Source organism: Hakea prostrata, chromosome 1 (genome assembly GCF_041222555.1).
Source record: "Hakea prostrata isolate BN-2017 chromosome 1, UWA_Hpros_2, whole genome shotgun sequence".
Lineage (NCBI taxonomy): Eukaryota > Viridiplantae > Streptophyta > Magnoliopsida > Proteales > Proteaceae > Hakea > Hakea prostrata.
In genome coordinates, this window is record NC_142600.1 from 16,513,101 (window position 1) to 16,533,037 (window position 19,937).

Consider the following 19,937-nt stretch of genomic DNA (forward strand, 5'->3'; position numbering starts at 1 on the left):
CTTAGCAATTTTGGTAACTATTTTAGTAGATAATCTATAAAAATAGTCATATATCACAGGTAAAAAATGTATAAAAATAAGAAAAATAAATCTAAATAAGTAACTTAATCGGATAATTTGATCGGACGGATAATAATTGGTAAGAAAGGGGTATATCATATCCACATCTTATTAGTAATTGGATTCAGAAACCCTTAAACAAATGTGGATGCGAATTTCTTTTATCCATTTACACCCCTAGGCGCAAGGGCGCCTACTACTACATCGCTTTTTCTCATTAAAATAAAATAAAAATTATGGTTGTTATTATCTCGGTCGGATCGGCCGATTTGGTTCAACCGGATTGGCCATTGGCAAAAGTTTACACGCGGTGACTGGGGAAGTATCGGAAATCCGCTTTCCTCAAAGCGACTGTAACGGGTAAAAATACAGCAACTGCGGGTGCGGGCAACAGCTTCTTCACAGCCGGAGAGCGTGGAAGACGGCGAAACGCCGGTAGCGCACCACCAAAGTAGGTGGCGATGGTTATGACGTCTCCAGGGCGCGGGGGATGCCTAATTGCTGACATCAGGATAGGTGCTGATCGCGTTCTTGAAGCGGTTTTCATCGCTGCACAGCCTCAACAATGCAACTAACCCTTGAATTTGGTTGTCTAATGGGAGGCCTTAGTGCGTCAACAACTTCAAGATCTCCCAGGCATCGGTAATTTACTGCCACTACATTTGGGGCGTTATGCCTCCGCTCTTCACACTCAGACCACCCTTGAATTTGAAATCTATTTCCTTTTGAAGATAAACAATGTTCCAGTTCGTAGAAACTAATCCATAGTTCTGATTGAACTGCTAAAAAATGTTATTATGTGTCACCTTGCCTTTCTTTTGACTTTTGGGTCTTGAAATACGGTGATTGGGCTAAGTTTTTCTGGTGGAAGGAGATTGTATATAATTTGTATGAACACTGTAGTCTGACTTTTCAGAGGAAGGAAATTGGATCTTTTTTTGATGAGCATCAATACTTCCCCTTTTTTCTTGGTTGTTTTAGAATGGAACTTCAAGTGTAATACAAGTTAATGTTTTTTAATGTTTGCATTCTTTAATTTCTAGGGAGGCACCTGAAAGACACCGGGGGTCTAACTGGATCTCTTCATTTGCGAAGTAGTTCTTAGAGCTTGCACATGCCCCTTGTTTGTCCAGATTGTACTGTGTTGCATATGCTTGGAAATGTCAACTAGCTGGCCTGCTGGTTGGTGCATCAGCCGTTGACAGAGCCAGGTAAATTTTGGAGAACTTGGACAATGTGGAAGCAGCTATTTAAGTTATCAATGTTGTACACTGATTATTAATCACTTAAGAGTTTTCCATACTTCTCTTCTGTTTCCTTTCCATTGTGTTGCATGATTTTTTTTCTTCTAAGCATTGACTATTTGTTACTTTTGATAAATGAAATTTCTACAAAACGACAACATGTGTTTTTTTTTTTTGGACGAATAAATAAATATATTAAAAACAACAGCGCCAAGAATACAAAGGGAGAATAAAGGGGAAGGGGAGAACAAGCCTCTCACGTAGAAGGCCTAAAGGAGGAGGTGAGATTTCAGGAACTAACAATTAGCCTATTCCTGGGAAAGTCAATCACCGGGGGATGGGGAGAAAAAAGAAGTCTAGAGGAGACCTCAAAACAGATAGCCTTCTAAATCATATCAAGAGAACGAGATTTGGAAGACCAACACCTAAAATTTCGCTCCCACCATAAGTGGTGGATAACCGCACCAAGTACTAGCTTACCAACTCGGTCGCATAGAGAGGAACCCGAGAAAACTCACAAGCACTAGGCCCAATCTCGAGCAAAGCCATAAGAGCGCCTCGACCTAGGCGAAATGGAGGCAAGGGCTTTCTCCCAAAGAGATCGGGAGAAAGGACATAAAAAGAAAAGGTGCTCAAGGTCTTTGGGACAGTTCCAACAACATGTGTTAAAATGAGGTTGAAATGCATAGGAGTCTTTATGAGACTAATGTTGGTTTCTTTAGGGTAGCTAGGAAGGTAAATCTGTAGAAAGTTCTCTTCCTAAGGTGGAAAAGGATCACCCTCTTAGTTTGGTGGAGTGTGCTAGGGGACTTGGTTTTTCTCTTGAATGACACTGGAACTTCTTACGCTTGATTTAGCAAAGGTCCTTGGCTGGCAGAAGTGCTTATTACCAAGGAGTAGGAATTCATGTATCCACAAATGCTGTTCCTTCTTCCAAACAACCACAATCGTCCAAGAAGAATGTGACATACCTTCAATGGGAAGAGGTGACATCATACCATATCCACAAGCTGCCGATAGAGCAAGTGAGCAAACACCTATCAGTTTTTTTATGATTAGTTTTGGTCATCTGTGCGATCTTTTATGGGGTGGGGCGTGGCTTTGTCTTCAGTCCCAACTTGTGAACATTTTCTTCAAAGATGGCATTAGTGCAACTACATCCATCAATCACCATACTACATTACTACTCATTGCACTTAACCGGGTGCAAAGACATCTATGGCACCAATCTTAGTCCTCAATGACAATATTAGTGGTTAAAATTGAATGAAATTATAAGCAGGATAGTGCTTTCCATCATTGTCATCACCATGGACTTCACTATGCACCCATTATGCCTATCTAATAAACCCGCTCGGGGGGCCGGGGGGGTGCGAAACAAATGGTATGAAGAATGGTTATAATAAGAAAGATACTGGCTATGGCACCAAGCGTTAGTCACTCAGTGAATTCCAAACTCCAAAATTCAATAAATAATCTTACCATCTTTAACAAGTGGTTAAAATAGAATTGAAATCTATAGGGAAGGCCCCCCCCAGATGCAGAGATAGTGTCATAATCTTTCCATCGATCCAAATGTCGATCACCATGACAAGACTTCACTATAGCCTTGACGCCGGTTCCACTTCCATGCCTATCTAATAAACCTGTCTTGAGGCTCTGGGGCTTTTGCGAAACAAATGGTATGAAAGAATGGTTATAATAAGCTACTAGATGGGTAGGTACTGGGAACAGATACTTAATACCCCCTGGTTGTAAAATACTGAGTTGCGGCCATCAGCATAACAAATGGTTTGTTGGAAACACGACCTCAAGATGGGAAGTAGGAGCAATTTGGCCTCAAAATTGCCATAGACGAACAACTAAGTTGTGTACTTTTGTCTTGTTGATTGACTTCACTAGGGATGAAAACTGCTATTAGCAGGAACGATCATCCTTAGAGGAGTATCTATAAAAGTATTTAAAGTGTATTCTTTCCTTAGGGTAGTTCCAGATATATATTCACTTCAGTGTTTCTTCTACTTGATATGCCACCTGTACAATGTCCTCATAGCTAGTCTAAATAGGAAGGCATTTATAAAAGTCAAGGGTGTATCTTCTTTTTTTTCTTTTTTTTCCCCTCTCTTTTGGTTTGGGGTGGTGGGTATTGCTTCAGTCTTTCTTCTACTACATGCCACGTCTACAATATCCTCAACCATAGGTAGTCTATTGGACAGCTAGTGCAGCATTGACTTGAGAGTGCAGGCCATCATTTTGTGCCATTTAAATCGTCAAGGAGGCAAGATGTCCAAGTTATTTTTAATTTCCTCTTTTCTAAAGTTGTTTAGTATACTGTCTTTATATATCTTATATCATCAAAATCTGTATTAAACCAAATCAAATCATCAAAAATCTGTATTGAGCCACATTAAGTCTCATCAAGTCATCAAAAACCAAAACTAAGCGACATCAGGTCATCAAAAAATAAACATAGAACTGGCAAGGCAGAACTCATGAGGCAAACTATTGGAAGTTTGAAACATTAAGACTTGCATTTGGTTTATCCTTTCCTCCTTGTGGGAGTTGAGCTATTGAATAACTTCACAGTTTGTCATAACGCACCATAATTTAGAGTAGGGAAGAAGAAATTTATCTCTGTTACTAAATTGTGTAATCATGGCCATTTGGGATCACTATGAGCCCCCCTAAGTGCCTAAGCAGGTCACAATGTAATTTAGTTGTTAACTGCAGAAAATTCGAGGGGCCACAAATTAAAAAGAAGAACAGAAGATGCGAACATAGTTTCTAGGTAGGTAGCAAGGCTACCCAAGGTGATAGAGAGGTGCCTAAGCACTTAGATGACAAGGGGCCCATGTGTTATTTTTATTTCTCCTCTTTTCGAACATTATTTAGTATGCTATGATGTATATTGTTGGTGCAACCTAGAGGTGGGGTGATTAGGTTGCAACTAGTGAAATTCCCTAATTCTTTGATTTGATTGCAAATTCAAGGTAAATTGAAAATTCAAATGAAATTAAACAATAACAAATAACCACAACACAAGAATTTATAGTGGTTCGACTTTACAAGTCTACGTCCACTCCTCTCTTGGCCTCAAGAGAGATTTCCACTAGTGATTATTCTCTTTCACATATGGTGGGTAGAGAATCAAACCCTTACAATCTTTGTTACGAGGCAAGAGCACCCTTTTACAATGTTTGTTCACAAGCAAAAACACCCTCTACAATCTTTGTTTACGGGTAAAAGCACCCTATACAATCTTTGTTCATGGGCAAGAGCACCCAAAATCAATTATAATCTACTTAGACTAGAATTGAACAAATACAAGAGAAGGATGTTACCTAACAAGAGGTGTGACACTTTACCTCTTGTGTGAGTGTGATGCAATGATAATTGTATGCCCAAATGATATAATTTGCACCACCAATGACCTTCCAATAAAAAGCCTTTAATCACCTCAAGCTTTGCTCCTATGAGCTTGCTTAAACACCTCGGTATGTTCTTCAAGGGTGGAGTGATGGTGAGAGGCAAAACAAGTGATTTCTTGTAATTTGAGAGCTTGAGAGTACTTGGGGAGTAGTTGATCAATTGGCAAGATTCAAAGCTCTCAAATGGGGTTAATCGGGCTTATATAAACGGCATTCAATTGCTTGACCCAACTTCCCAATGGATAGAAATTTCTGTGAAATTTAAGTTAAACGAACGTTCATTTGAATTCCGTCTGGCTTTCTGTGACCAGACGGACGACCGTCTGGATCAGACGAATGTCTGTCTGCAGCACAGAGTGCACAGTTAGGTGCAAACAGGGACTTGATTGGGTTTTTGGTATTTCTAGCCAACCCTAAGCCTCACACACTCTCCTAATATATCCTAGGTTAGTCTAGTGACATGATATGCGTATAATTTAGTGCGATTACGTATGAGTGCATGTGGAGGTGTTCTAAGTCCTAAATTTATCCAAGTCTTGAACTTGATTTGATTTACGCATCTTCTTGTGCTTTGATCTTGACGCTCATCTTAACTTTGGTTCTTTGTCCAAGTTTACTTGATCTTGACTTGGGCTTGAGCATTCGATGAGTTTGGTCCAATGAGTTGGGTTTGGTCCACTTGCTTTCGTAATGAGCTGGACAATCACAACTTAATATGGAAGTAATTCGTGTTTGTTATCATCAAAACTAATGGAGGCTGATGTGGCAATACTGACATGGCATTTCCCAACATATATCTTCTTTCATAAAAAATCAACAATAAACCACATCAATTTGTCATAAATCAATATTAAGCCAGATTAAGTGATCGAAATTGATAAAAAATCAATCAAGTCATCAAAAACCAATGTTAAGCCAAAAAATTAAATTGGGCTGGCTTGATGCGTACAATCTTTGGGTTGAGTTATGTGTGTATTCGGCCTTTGATCCAATGTGTTTCTACTTTAATGGGTCATTTTATAGGGCCTATGGTATGGGTAGAAGCTAGGCCAATTAAATTAGTTATGTAACTTTATTCTTTGATTTAATTGTCATCAAGTGTTTTTTTCTTTTGCATGATTTTTTATCAAGTGTTTTAATTTGGAGTTTTGGATGGATTAAAATTCTATAAATCCACTACTGTAGTGACTCAGTTTCTTTGTTTTTTCGGTTTCCAAGGTTAGTTTACTGTTGTTACCTACCTTTTAAGGATTTGTCTAGCTGTTCCTTTTCTTTTTTAGTGTGTTTGATTTTGTTTTTGAGTCTTCCATACATTTTTATAAGAAGTATCTAACTTTTTATTTGATTTGAGGGATTTTGGCACGAGTCTTTTTTTTTAATTTCTGTGAGATTCAGATTTGCTGTGACTTGTAGTGTATACTGTATGTTGGTGGAAAGCCAAATACTAGCTGGTGGAATTCCAGTTGAGGGCCTTGAGGCTAGGTTTTCTTCCTATTCTCCATTCTTCTAGTCTATCCATCATTGATTCAGTGAGGTGGAATACCAAATCAGATCACGAGTTGAGGCTATGTTTTCTTCCTCTTCTGAATTCTTCTTGTCTATTCCTCAATTGATTCACAGGGGTGGAATGCCAAATTGAATCACAGACCAACCCAATACTATGGGAGAATAAGATTTCAGCTTTATATTAGTCTTCCTCTGTAGCATCTTTCAGAAGTTGCTTGTAAACTTCACATAATGATCTGATAGAAGGCAAACAACAGATTCCTGCAGTTCATGAAGTTGCTTCTCCTATTTAAGAAACTAATTGGCTATATGGCTTGAATTGAATGTCTTTGAAGATGCTATAAAATGAAACGTCTTTGAGAAGCTATCTACCACTGCAGAGCTAACATGGCCACATTGCTCTTGTTCCAATTAGGTGGCAGGTAGGTAGCATGATTCAAGACCTTGATGGCAAACTGGGCAGAAAACCGAGTTTACAACAAGTCTCAATGAGTTGGTGCATTTTTGTTTTTGAACTTAATGCCAATTTTTTGTTGGCTTTTAACATAGTTTGGTTTTCTTCTTCTTCTTCTTCTTTTTTTTTTTTTTTGGATGAATAAAATATCATTAACAAAACCTTGAGGAGGGGAGAGAAAAAAATGTATGAGGAAAGGGAGGGGGTAAGAAAAACGGTCTTTTGCTATTAGACCAAAATTACTTCCGAGGTAACAACAATGAGCCTTTTCCTTGGGGTATCCCCAACAAGGGGATCGGGGATCAATTGCAACTTATAGGAGACAGCAGAGTAGATTGCTTTCCAAATTGAGTTCAGAGACCTATAGTTGGAGGTCCATGTCCTAAGGTTATGCTCCCACCAAAGGTGGTAGACAATCGCTCCAAGAACCGTCTTACCTACACGGTGACAAATGGAATCATCGGAAAAGGACCTCAAAACCCAAGACCAATCCCTAGCAAACCCGAAAGAGTGTTTGAGGTAGGGCCAAATGGAGGTAGAGGCTTTCCCCAAATCGAGCAGAGAAAGGGTAGGTGAAGAAAAGGTTGTCCATATCCTCAAGGCAATTCCAATAAAGAATGCAGTTGGAGCTAGTGGGGATATGGCAATGAATTAGGAAAGCTTGAGAGGGGAGGCAAAGGCTGAGGGTTCTCCAAAGGGTGAGAGAGCGGTCAGGAATGTCAAATGTGACCTTTGAACCAAACCAATAGAGCCCAACGGACTAAAGCAATGGGGGTATGGATATGGTTCCAAGCCGATGCCATGAAGAAGGAGCCCGAAGAGACCAAGGGCCAAACAAAATAGTCATGGGGATGGGTGGGGGGAGGGAGAGAACTAAACTCTTATGAGATTTGGGAGACACTGGGTGGGGGGGGGGGTGGGGGGAACCAAGAACCATCAGAGATGAAGAAAGAGAGGGGGTGGATTTGGGGATATGAGAGTTGTACACAATGTGAGGGCCAAAAAGATTATAGAGATGTCTAGAGGTGCTAGGGGTCAAGCCATAAGGAGACAAAAGAACCATTTGAATCCTGAGTAAGAGATAGGTGGGAGAGCAAGGGGCCTTAGAAGGAGCAACCTCCTTCTGACCCGAGATGGGTTGGTAGAGATTGGAGTAGTCCAGATAGAGTCATGCTTAAGGAGGTAAGAATAAGCCCTACTGATACTAATGGAGTCGTGCTTGGAGCAGATTTTCCATATGAATTTAAGGAGATTGGCATTATTATAATCTTGGATTCTCATGATACCTAGGCCACCTTCCTTTTTGGGGCGGCAGACTTGGGCCCAACTAATGGGACAGAGTAAACGGGAAGCTTGATAGGCTCCTCATATCTCGTGTGTATCTCGCAAGCACAAGAAGAAAGCTGGATTTGGCGAACAACAACTAGGGAAGGCAATCAGATATGGTCCTGAGAAGGAGGTTGCTGAATACAGAAAGCAATCATATCTGGTCTTGAAAAGGATGTTGCTGAACAGAGAATGATTTGCATAATATTGCATAATATTGACTACTGAATAAGAGGGATTTGAGGACAGGCAGAATATTGTGAATGATTTGCAGAATATTGTAGAATATTTACTACTAAATAAGAAAGATTTGGGGACAAGCAGAATATTGTAGAATATTGCAGAATATTTACTACTGAATGAGAGAGATTTGGAGAGATTAGGGTTGATTAGGGGTTATAAATAAGGGTAAGATGTGAGTAGTAGTTAAAGATTATTTATGTGAGTGTTTGGGCAGCCGTAGGCTGAGGGGCAATAATGTGTTGTGGGGGTGACTGGCACCATTGTAACCAATTTATCATTGTTCATCGTTATTCTATCAATTAAATAATATCAGTTTTGCATTCGATTCGTGGGTTCTTATCAAATTGGCATCAGAGCAGTGACGATCTCCGGGAATAGATGAACACCAGATTGTCCATGTTTTCCGGCGAATGCAATGTGCAAGAATGGCTTCTTGAAGTGTTGTTATTCTGTTGGGAACACCAAATTGAGGAGGAGAGAAGGTTGAGTGTGGTTCTCCAACATTTGGAAGGAGATGTGCTGGATTGGGTGTATGATAGATTTTGGTTGGAATTTACTTGGGTGAGTTTCCAAGAAGCCATTAAAATAGATTTTGGTTATAGCAGAGAATCAAAACGAATTTTGAGTTTGCACAATCCTAAAATAGCTATCAACGTTAGTGAAGGCAACCATGCTATGCAATCACAGGGAAGAGGAAGTGGATCAACGAAGGCAAAAATTGCGGATGAAGCCGTGATTAATTTCAGACTTGTTCAGGCTTGTGTTGATAATCGAAACAATTGCATGGAAGTTTTATTTGAGTTCTCCACTAAAGAGAGAGAAAATAAGAAACATAGGAGGGGGGCACAAAGGCTTTTCCGGATAAAAAGTAAGGTGGATTGGGAAGCAAGAAATCCGGCGAAACCACCATGGCTGATAGTGGTAGCAATGGAAGGGGACTTGTCGGCATCGTCAGAGATGAAACAACTTGAATTCTGGCAAAATTCTGGTGCGACGTGGGTGCGATTGACGAATAAATTCTTTCTTGATTTTCACCTTGAGGACAAGGTGAGACTGTTGGAGGGGAGTATTGATAGGCCCCTCATATATCGTGTGTATCTCGCAAGCACAAGAAGAAAGCTGGATTTGGCGAACAACAGCTAGGGAAGGCAATTAGATATGGTCATGAGAAGGAGGTTGTTGAATAGAGAAAGCAATCATATCTGGTCCTAAAAAGGAGGTTGCTGAACAAAGAATGATTTGCAGAATATTGCATAATATATACTACTGAATAAGAGGGATTTGGGGACAGGCAAAATATTGTGAATGATTTGCAGAATATTGCAGAATATTTACTACTAAATAAGAGAGATTTGGGGACAGGCAGAATATTGTAGAATATTGCAGAATATTTACTACTGAATGAGAGAGATTGGGGGAGATTAGGGTTGATTAGGGGTTATAAATAAGGGTAAGATGTGAGTAGTAATTAAAGATTATTTATGTGAGTGTTTGGGCAGCCGTAGGCTGAGGGCAGCAATGTGTTGTGGGGGTGACTGGCACCATTGTAACCAATTTATCATTGTTCATCATTATTCTATCAATTAAATAATATCAGTTTTGCATTCGATTCGTGGGTTCTTATCAAAGCTTCACAACCTTTCCAGAGGAAGAAGCAAAAGAAGGCTTCAATGGCTTAAGTGGTGGCTTTGGAAGATAAAAGATACTGCACCAATAGATGTAAGAGGATTAGAGGACGGAGCGGATGAGGACACCCTTCTAGCAATAGTGAGAAGCTTACTTTTCCAAAGTTGGAGCTTCTTATGGATTTGGTCAAGCATAAGGGTACAATGGTGAGCGGTGAGCCTACTTGGAATGAGGGAAGACCAAGGTAGATCATCGGGAAGGAACCAAGAGAGAAACCAGTTGAAGGAGGGAGGCTTTATTAGAATCCGAGACCCAAGATAGGAAGAGGGTGGATTTTTGGAGGTTGATATGAAGGTAGAAGATGGATTCAAAGAAAGGAAGGGAGGAGAGAATGTTAGAGACGGGAGAATGGGAAGCTTTGGCGAAGATCATGAGATCATCCTCAAGAGCGAGGTGAGTGAGATTGAGGGCTTGACCTAGTTGGGTCATTACATTTGGTATACTGCCTATTGTGAGTCATTTAAACATAATGGCACCTATTGAGATGTCGATGTCCTAATAGGGGTTTTGAATTAGAGCACTAGGTTGGTGGGCCATGACATACTCTCTTCGCCCAATAAAACAATAAAGATTGATTGAACCATCAAAATTTGGAGCGTGAACTGAAATTATTAGTAGAAAGCATATAATTAATATAAAATTCTCTGATGTTTCTGACATACCAAGATTTGGAATCAATGTTGTTTCCTTTAATTGTCCTCTGCTTCATCTTGGATCTTCAGAAAACCAAGATATCTTGGAGATTTTGGCTAGACCTTTTTCCATGATTGACATGAACGCTAAACCCTTCTAGATAAAATCCCATGATTAACCCCATTCAAACGGCAAACAAATTTGACCGAATTTGCAAATTTCTCAGATTATCAGCAAACTCTGGGGAACAGTGATTAATACTTGATAGGAAGGATAAGAAACTTTCTCAAAAGATAGAAATAATCCAATGAGCAATTCAGGAGTAGGGAACAATGATCTCACTGGCAGACGTCCTGGAGAGTGAAACTGAAAATATACACCATCAAGCCAATAGGATCACCCCAATTACAACCTGTTTCAACGTTTGCTATGTTCAGTCAAACTCTTGAACTTTAGCACAGATCGATTGGTTGAATTGGGAGTATTTAGACTGACTAAGAATTCGAAAACTTAATCTACTGAAACAGAGGGAAAACTAATTAGCATGCTAACAGGCAAACACAATGCTCCTAAAAAGCTGGTTAGGGGCCCTTGGTAGGGCTTTATGCTCCTGTACTTTCACAGAGAACAGATCAAGGGGATGGGTTTAATATGCTGAAAAGTTGCCAGAAAACAGAGTATACAGTGAAGCCTTAAACTGAGATCGGATGCTTCATTGTTGAGTGACCTGGAGAAGAGAGAGGGGGATGTGTGAATAAGTTAATCCCTAGAAGAATATGCGTCCTCTCTAGATTTTATTGTAGTTTAGGGTGAAATGATTGACATAAGACGTAAAATGAATAAAAGCAGACAATTAAATGCACAATAAGAGGAGAGACACATTATTTTTATAATGGTTTAACTCCAAGAGTCTACATGAACGCCTCTCAACCATGAGAGGATTCCTTTTAGTACAATTGGTGGGGAAGCAACATGTGTACAGTCCTTTCAATAGATAAGAGACTCCTAACCTTGCTAGTACTAGAGGGCCTTGGCATTAAGTAAGTCTAATCTAGGCTTAATGCAAATTGATGTAAACTCAAGTGAATGAGGGACAGTTCTTCCAGGATCTTATCAAAACCAACCTTAGCCTGAATTCAAATTAGGGTTTCATAGTTTTAGTGTTAGGGTTTGGCAATCTAGAACAGCAACGTATTAGGGTTAAGGACAGGGTTTGGGAATAAAGGGCAGCAAAGGAATTAGGGCTAAGAATAAGGTTTGGAAATTTTGGGCAGTAAAGGAATTAGGGCTTAGACTAGGGTTAGGTTGGTCTGATAGGGCTGAAATTGGGATGGAAGATCACTAGGATTGGGGGGATGAGATTCCTAAAGTTTGGGACAGATTTAACGAAGGTTGGCATACATCTGACCATGAACTATGGGTCTTTGGAAAAGTCCAAAAATTCTAGAAAAGTCAAGGTTAAAAAAAAGGATGATATGAGAAGGGAATGGAATTAAGTGCTGACTTGTTATTTACTTGTAATGCAAGTCTGGTAATGGGCTGAGATGGAGATGGAATAGTGAAGGCAGGCTGCACTGCCAGAGGAGGATCCTTCAAATAGAAACCTTATGTTGCTTACTCAATCATGTGGAGGTCCCTTACCACTGATGAGAAGCTCTACCAAAATTTTGCTCTTATGCAGCAATACTCACTTATTAATTGTATTCTTAGTTCTGTAATCTGTTACATGCCCAGGCTTTTTTTTTTTTTTTGGATGAATAAGAAATTAGGACTTAGAAACTGACTTTCCTAGTGTAGTCAATATATTAATCCAAATTTAAATAGGACTCCTATAACTAAACTTAAAAGGACCTCTTATCATATCTTAGACTAACTTAGACTCTTAGAACTAATATGAAAATAAGAAAAAGACTATTCTGCCCTTATAACTTAAGTTGGGCAGAATTTGCATAATTAAACCATAAACTAAAATAAGAATCTATTTTTGTAATTGGCCTAAACACTGAACTTATGGGCCATAGAATTGGCCTGTGACGACATAAACCTGCTGAACAAAGGCCTAACACCCATATATATATATATAAAATGTAAAAAGATCAAAATAGAGAAAAATTAGATATGATAAGTTTAATTAATCTTCATATGCATTAAATACTAAGATTTCTTTTTTCTTTACCTTTCAATGTCAATTTTTATTTGAATGTACTATTTCAAATGCCCATTTATTTCATTTCATTATTATAACACTACCTGTTTAGCATATAAAGCACAACAAGTGACGTGCATTTGCACGTGCAATTTTGTACTAGTATATATATATATATATTCTATTGTAACCTAATCTAACATCTGTAACAAGTTGTTAAGAGCAGAATGTGGTGAAAACCTAAAAGTTGGGCATAGGCCTACGTTAGGGTGAACTAGGTTAAATCTGGGTCCAGAGGAGACAACAATCTGGCAAAAAAATGAACTTGGGAAGCCGTCGGGGAGAGAAGGTGAGACAAATTGAGATCTCGATCCGCCTCACTCAAAATTTGGCACTTCAAAGATGGGTTGGACCGAGATCTCGGTCGAGATGATTATTTCGTGGGACTCGAGGGCAATCTCATCTCGAGCCTTCAAAGTAGTGAGCTGTCGCTGAGATCTCCCATGATCTTGAACCTTGAATGCGAGTATGAAATTCTATTGGGCACATGAACTTGATCATGGCATTTTCAGATGCTGACGGTGATGTAGTTCTACATTGGAAGGGATCCAACTAGAAGCCAAGAAACAGGATGATCTGCTATGAACTGGTAAGTTTGTCTTGGGAGTCAAAGTATATCTTTTTATAAGGTCAAATTAGTTTTAAGAGGTTGGTAAAGCCTAGGCTTTGGTGGTAGGGTTAGGTTATGTTGGATTATTGTAGGGGTGTCCATTAGTGAAGGTTAGGTTTAATGGGGAAGTGTGCTGGGATTGAATTGCAGCAATCTAGGGTTAGGCATCAGGGTTTCAAAAAGAAGACGAAGGAATTTAGGGCCTGTACTGATTAAAAAGGCTGCTACTGCTACTGCATTCTTAAGGGAAGAAATATGATCAATGGAAAGAGAAGGAAGAGACTGGTAGAACCTAGGGTTTGATGGTAGGTTTGAGTTAGTTGGATGATTGTGGGGTCACGACCCCAGTTTCCACAGGCTTGGTGGGGCCCACATCATGTACATTCCACTAGGGCACGTGACGGCTCCTCTTCATTAACACCTCTTATAATAAGTAAAACAAATGCTGACAAACATTCCCGGCAAAGAATATATACCGTCCGTTATACAAACATCAAACGAACGAAATGAATATTAGATTACATCTTCAACTTTAAAGGCATGGGATGGCAACACCTGCCTTATCTGAATCCGAGCACGCCAACATTTACAATAATGAGCTTTGCCGGAGCAACAAGACAACCATGTAAGTAAGTCAGCAGTTATTATGCATCAATTATCACATCAAAATCATATACCATCAACACCAAACCCCTCCCCCCCCTTCCTGTTCCTTTTTCCTTTTCTTTTCCTTTCCTTTTCCCTTTTCTTTCTTTTTCCTTTTTCCTTACTTTACTTGCATTTCGGACTCGACATTATAGTCTTGAGCCTAGGCCCGAGGATGCACATGCTCTTCACCACCAGGGCTGCTTTCACCACCGAGTGGCCGCTCTCACCACCGAAGTGGCTGTCTCTTCACCACCGAGTGGCCGGCCTTCACCACGAAGTGGCCGAGCTCTTCACCACCGAAGTGGCTGGTCTTTTCGAAGTGGCGCCTCTTCACCACGAGTGGCCGCTCTTCCCACCGAGGGCTTCGGCACAAGGCCGACACCTCGTGGATTGCCACGGCACAGACTCAATCTTTCACTATCGTCTTGCTCATGCCTTCCCATTTGGGTACATAAGACCGGACTCGAAGCCATTACATTTATTCCTTCTTTACTCTTTTCATCTTCAACGATTGTATTACCATGCTGCCCATTTCAATATACATTCATTTCAATCATCATTCGTCTCATGAGTAAAGGGACACAACTCCATACCATTCAATCATTTAAACACGAGAGCATGATATCATTCAATCCCCCGAACACGCTCATAACATTCCACATTACATATGAAAGCATGATAATTACATTTAACATGCATAAACATCTGCAAATCAGAAACGGCAAGCACACTATCCACATTCCATTTCAACCAATTCAATCTAGTCAGGTCATCCAATCCATGCATTTGTTCAATACACAAAGGCATATATCGACACTCCATAAATTACATCACCGACTAAATAACATGACTTATGTACCATGTGCATGCACATATCTATTAAGGAAAATACCACACACAGGTTGGCAAATACTGCCGGCGTGTCCCGACCTTGGTTCCATCTAGCCTCCTGCATCTCGATTGATCAACGGAATCGAAACGGGGGCCAACGGGAATTTTCCCCCTTTATATTACTCTCTCTCTCTCCTCCTCTCTCTCCTCCCCACGGTCCTCCTCCTTTCTTGTCTCCTCCGTCTCCCTCCCTCTCTCTCCTCCTCCCCCCCTCTCTCTCCTCCCAAGGCCCTCCACTTTCTATTCTCTCATCTCTCCTCTCTCTCCTACCAACTCCTCTCCTCCTCCTCCCGCTCCCAAGGCCTAGGCTCCTATTTCTCCGACAGTCTCCTCTTGCTCGTTGATCCCTCCCCGCCTCTCCGCCCGCCTCCTCTCCCACGCCCCAGGCCTAATGGCTCCATTTCTCTCGACTTCACTCCTCTTGCTTTGATCTTCTTCTCTCTCCCTCCTCTGCCACGTTCTCACCTCCTCTCTCTCCTCCTTAATCTCTTCTCTCGGTCTCCTCGCACGAGCACCACCTAGCGGCTCTTAGTCGGAATCATATAAATATATAATATATATAATATCTATATATAAGACATATATATATTGTACATATAGAATATATTTAATTAAATAACGAATGGGCTTTGATCGGGCTGGGGCCCGCGAATATCTGCGGGGCCCACCCGAGGTGCTATATTAGTACCTCTAGGTTCAAAAATCAGCCGATCATTTCCTCGTTTTAGTTGTGTGGGATCCACGACGATGTCGACCTTGACCACAATGACACGTCACCACAATAATAAAATAATAATAGAAAAAGATGCGGGGCATTACAGTGGGGGATTCTATTATTGAGGGTTATGTTAAGTTTAATGGTGGAAAGTGTGCTGGGAGTGAATAGTAGCAATTTTGGGGTTAGGTATCCGGTTCTTAACAAGGAAGAAGATGAAGGAATCTAGGTTTAGAAAGATTAAGAAGGCTGGTAATGCATCCTTAAGGGAAGAAATCAGATTGATGGATGGGAAGGGAAGAGACTGGCAGAACCTAGGGTTTGATTATAGGTTTAAGTTAGTTGGATTAATGTAGGGGATTGCATTAGTGAAGGTTACATTAAGTTTAATGGTGAAAAGTGTGCTGGGATTGAATTGCAGCAATTTAGTTTTAGGGTTAGGTATCCGGTTCTTGAAAAGGAAGAAGATGAAGGAATCTAGGGTTTATAAAGATTAAGAAGGCTGGTACTGCATTCCTAAGGGAAGAAATCAGATTGATGGATGGGGAGGGAACTGAGTCTAGTATTCATTGCTCAATAGCACCAACACTCTTTGAAGGAAGTTTATTTTTTACCCAAGTCATCTTTGGTTAACAGGGATGCATTGTATATAGATAGAATTCCTAATTTGGCTCACGAAGGACTCCTAGTAAGTCGAAGACTCAATGAACTAAATGAACTTAAAACATAATACTATCTATTAAGCATCCTAGTCTAACTCAAACACACAATATTTTTATTTTAACTATAAATACTAATCCAGGTGCCAACATTATCTGTTCTCTTTTTCCTTTTTCTTTTTTGGGGTGAAAATTTAACCCTACTTTCTGGACTTATAAATTATGCCCATTACATCAACAAACCCAAAAACAAGAAGCCTTAGGTCTATAGAATCCAGCCATGGACCAAAATAATGTCTTCTGAGGCCGATTGACTAAATAGGACAATCTGACTGCATTAGAAGGTTTTCCCTAATGAAATGCTGTGTGCTTCACACTGCAGTCATGGGGATTTCTGCCATATGATAGGGAGGTCTGAACCATTGCTTGGGTGACCCTCTGCAACCTAGCCCATGTGAATAATTCATGCTTATTGTAAATTCTCTCAAGTGAACAAGGCTTCAGAATTAGAAATATTTTTTGGTACCAATTTGCAGAATTCTTTGTGAATACCAGAATCTCTTAGCTCTTTGGACACTTTAACTCTGTAGAGGTATGAGTGTGCATTTTAAATGCACCCTAGTTTGTGGGGAACAACAAAGTATAACGATCAAGTAATATCTGCCAAACATGGAAATTTATTACCATTAACATCCTTTGGATTGTACTGTGCTATAGTAGATCTGATGATTTGTTACCAAGCCTGAATCTTTTGGACTTATCGTAATGATAAGAAATTAACTTCTCATGCTTTATTCAGGTTACCATTCACAAGACAGTTGGAATCGTGAGTACCATAAGATCAATCACAATCTTTCCCTGGATGATTCTTACATGATTGTATCCATTCTCAGCATTTGAGAAGTAAGAAAATTCAAGTAAAGTTCCAACTTTAGATCTAGTAAAACTCTGTATATATGGTGGTGGGCATCTGCATATGCATCTGGGAGAGCACAGGTTAGGTGTAGATGCTTAATACTCAAATTAACCCATACACCTTTTCTTTTGTAGGGCCACCTTTCGGTGGTTTAAAATTTGCCAGCTGTTTTAAGCTTTCCTTTTGGATATTGATTAATGCTTTCATCAGACATTTTTCATGTTTGAGAATTATGTTACTCCCCCAAAGAAAACAAAACAAAGAATGAGGGTACAGGCTTTGCAGACATGAACCTAACTGGATTTTTTTCTTCAGACAATTTGGGGTGTAGCTACACGTGAAACATGACATTAGTTTTGAAGTTTCTTGACTTGATAAAACATTAACTGGTCAGAACCTGGACGGCATTTCGAAATTATGATAGGATAGGTTGAATAATATTTTGTTACTTAGAGCTCTTCGGTTCTATTAGGAGCATTTTGGTGGTAGATCCTTGTTTCATTCCACTTCTGTTAGGAGATATGTAGCTCCTTGTATAACAATTTTTTGTACTGAAGATCATGATATGATAGAGACCCACCGACTAACTTTCGATTCATTGTCTTGTCACTGACCTTTCTATTGACTTACTACGAACAGGTGACCTCTTACAGGAACAGAAAACGAAAGGAGAAAATGAAACATTGTAGGGCAGACCTTGGTTTGAAGTTTGAAGTTTGAATCTTGGCACTTCACCTTCTACCAAGAACGGAGGAGACAGCCCACCTTCCCACTTGCCAATTACGCACATTTTTTTTTCTGTTCTTTCTGATTGATAAAAAAAAATGATGACACTGCTAATCTGTTCATCCATGCGTTTGTGTTTCTCAAAAGTCAATAATGAATCGCCCATTGTGAAAAGGTGAGATGAAAAGGGGAGGACCATCTACCTAATCAAACCCAAAGGCAAGGCCCAGGATAATAATATATTTGCTACTTTGGTCTTTTTCCTCTCTTGGATGAGACTGACTTGACACCACATATCTGTGATTGTGTGGTAAGCTTAGCAAGTTATGTGACGTCGTTATGTTTTGATGATTGTTAGGGAAGTTACTTTTGACTGAAGAAGCTAGTATTTGGAAACTAACAATGGATTCGGTTGTTCATATTTTCCAGATCAAACCAGCTTAAGGGAATCAATGCCAATCTTCGAAAGAGATCAAACAATTTCAACAGAGAACTTCGCATTGATTGAATTGGATGAATGGGGGATTGGCTTGAACTCCTGTATATGTGAGTGCAATTGAGTGTTTGAGGGTTTGTAATTTGAACTGAAAAGTAATCAAATGTGTGGTTATAGTGATGATCAGCAGCTCTGATTAGGTTGAGTTGTCCGGTTCCTTCTGGATAAGTTTGGGAACAATTGTGGTCCAGCGGGGGTTCAATATTCTTCTCTATTCTATAATTAGCTTCTCGGGGGCCCAAGGTTTCATCTTACCTGGTGGGTTGGTCCATTTTAAAACTCTGTTATCTAAAGTGACCAAAGCTTGACCTCTCTTCTTGTGCTGCTCTGGTGCTCTGTCTTCTCTTTTCTCATGTCTCATCATTCATGCTTTTGTCCCACTTCACACGTATCGAACCCAAATCCACTTCAGACCATCAGTCCTGATTCTTACTGGAAGCCGTTAAAAACCCATATATACTCTCTTATCTGTTATCATATCGATGTAGTGAGAGTGTAAGACTGTAAGAGTGTGAGGCAGGGAGAAATCCTTCATGCGTAGAGTCACTCGTGCCAGCCGTCAGAGCTGATGCCAATCGATGCTGTTAAGATTCTGTAAAAACAAAATCTTTATATCTGTTTTACAAACAAACACACACAAAAAACACGAACGGTGATGAGGTAGCAGAAGGAATGGAAGAGGGAGAGACACGCATCAGCAAAGATTCTCCCTCTGTCTGCAATCTTTGCATGCATGTCACTCCTGCAGTGCCCACAAATGGGCTCTGTGTTTATGGAAGGAAGACTATATTCTGAGATGAGATGCGCTTCTTCAAAAATTCTAGTCAAACAAGGAACCGAACAACTATCATGATGATCCTCAGATCCTTCTGTTTGGCCCATCTCTCGTGACTGATTGAGACTCTTTGAAGTGATGTATCTCCTCTCCTCTTACATCAATCCTGCCATGGAATTGTCAGTAAAGCCATCTTTTCTTTCACAGTATCATAGACTAGAGAGATGACCAAACAGTGTTATGACTTATGATTAAACCCTTCTCGCTCAAGCAAGTCTCTCAGGCTCTCAGCTCTCAGCTCTCAGAGTGGGTCTTTGTGAGTTTCACACTTTCTCTCCTCTCCCTCTCCTGCACTCTTGAAACCGGAGGACTGGGGAGCCAATCCAGAGGAAAGGATCTTACATCTCTTCTTTACTTGTTCAGACAAGTCAAGTCAGGATGTAGCAGTTATCCAATGCTGTGCAAAGTCAAGTCATGTTATTAGCATGCCCAAATTTTCTATTTATAGGCAAAGTAGGGATCATAATGATTCATCTAGGATTTCGGGTCTCATCATCACTCATTGAACCTAAGTTAGGTATTTTTTGTAGGATTTTGGATGGGGAGGATCTGTCAGGCTGCTGCTCAGCAGATTCCAGAACATAGGGACTTATGTCTCATCTATGGGTTCTTGGCTTCTTGCATTGCTTCCTGTAATGTTATGATGACTTGGCTG

General features: G+C 40.1%; 1 long non-coding RNA gene across 1 annotated transcript; it reads left to right on the forward strand.

The window, feature by feature from the left end:
• The first annotated feature begins 411 nt into the window (after window positions 1-411).
• Window positions 412-19,481, forward strand: LOC149027884 (uncharacterized). Its single transcript, XR_016175232.1, has 3 exons — window positions 412-702; window positions 1,104-1,271; window positions 17,109-19,481. It is a non-coding gene; the product is annotated as an uncharacterized LOC149027884 (long non-coding RNA).
• Window positions 19,482-19,937: the final 456 nt, after the last annotated feature.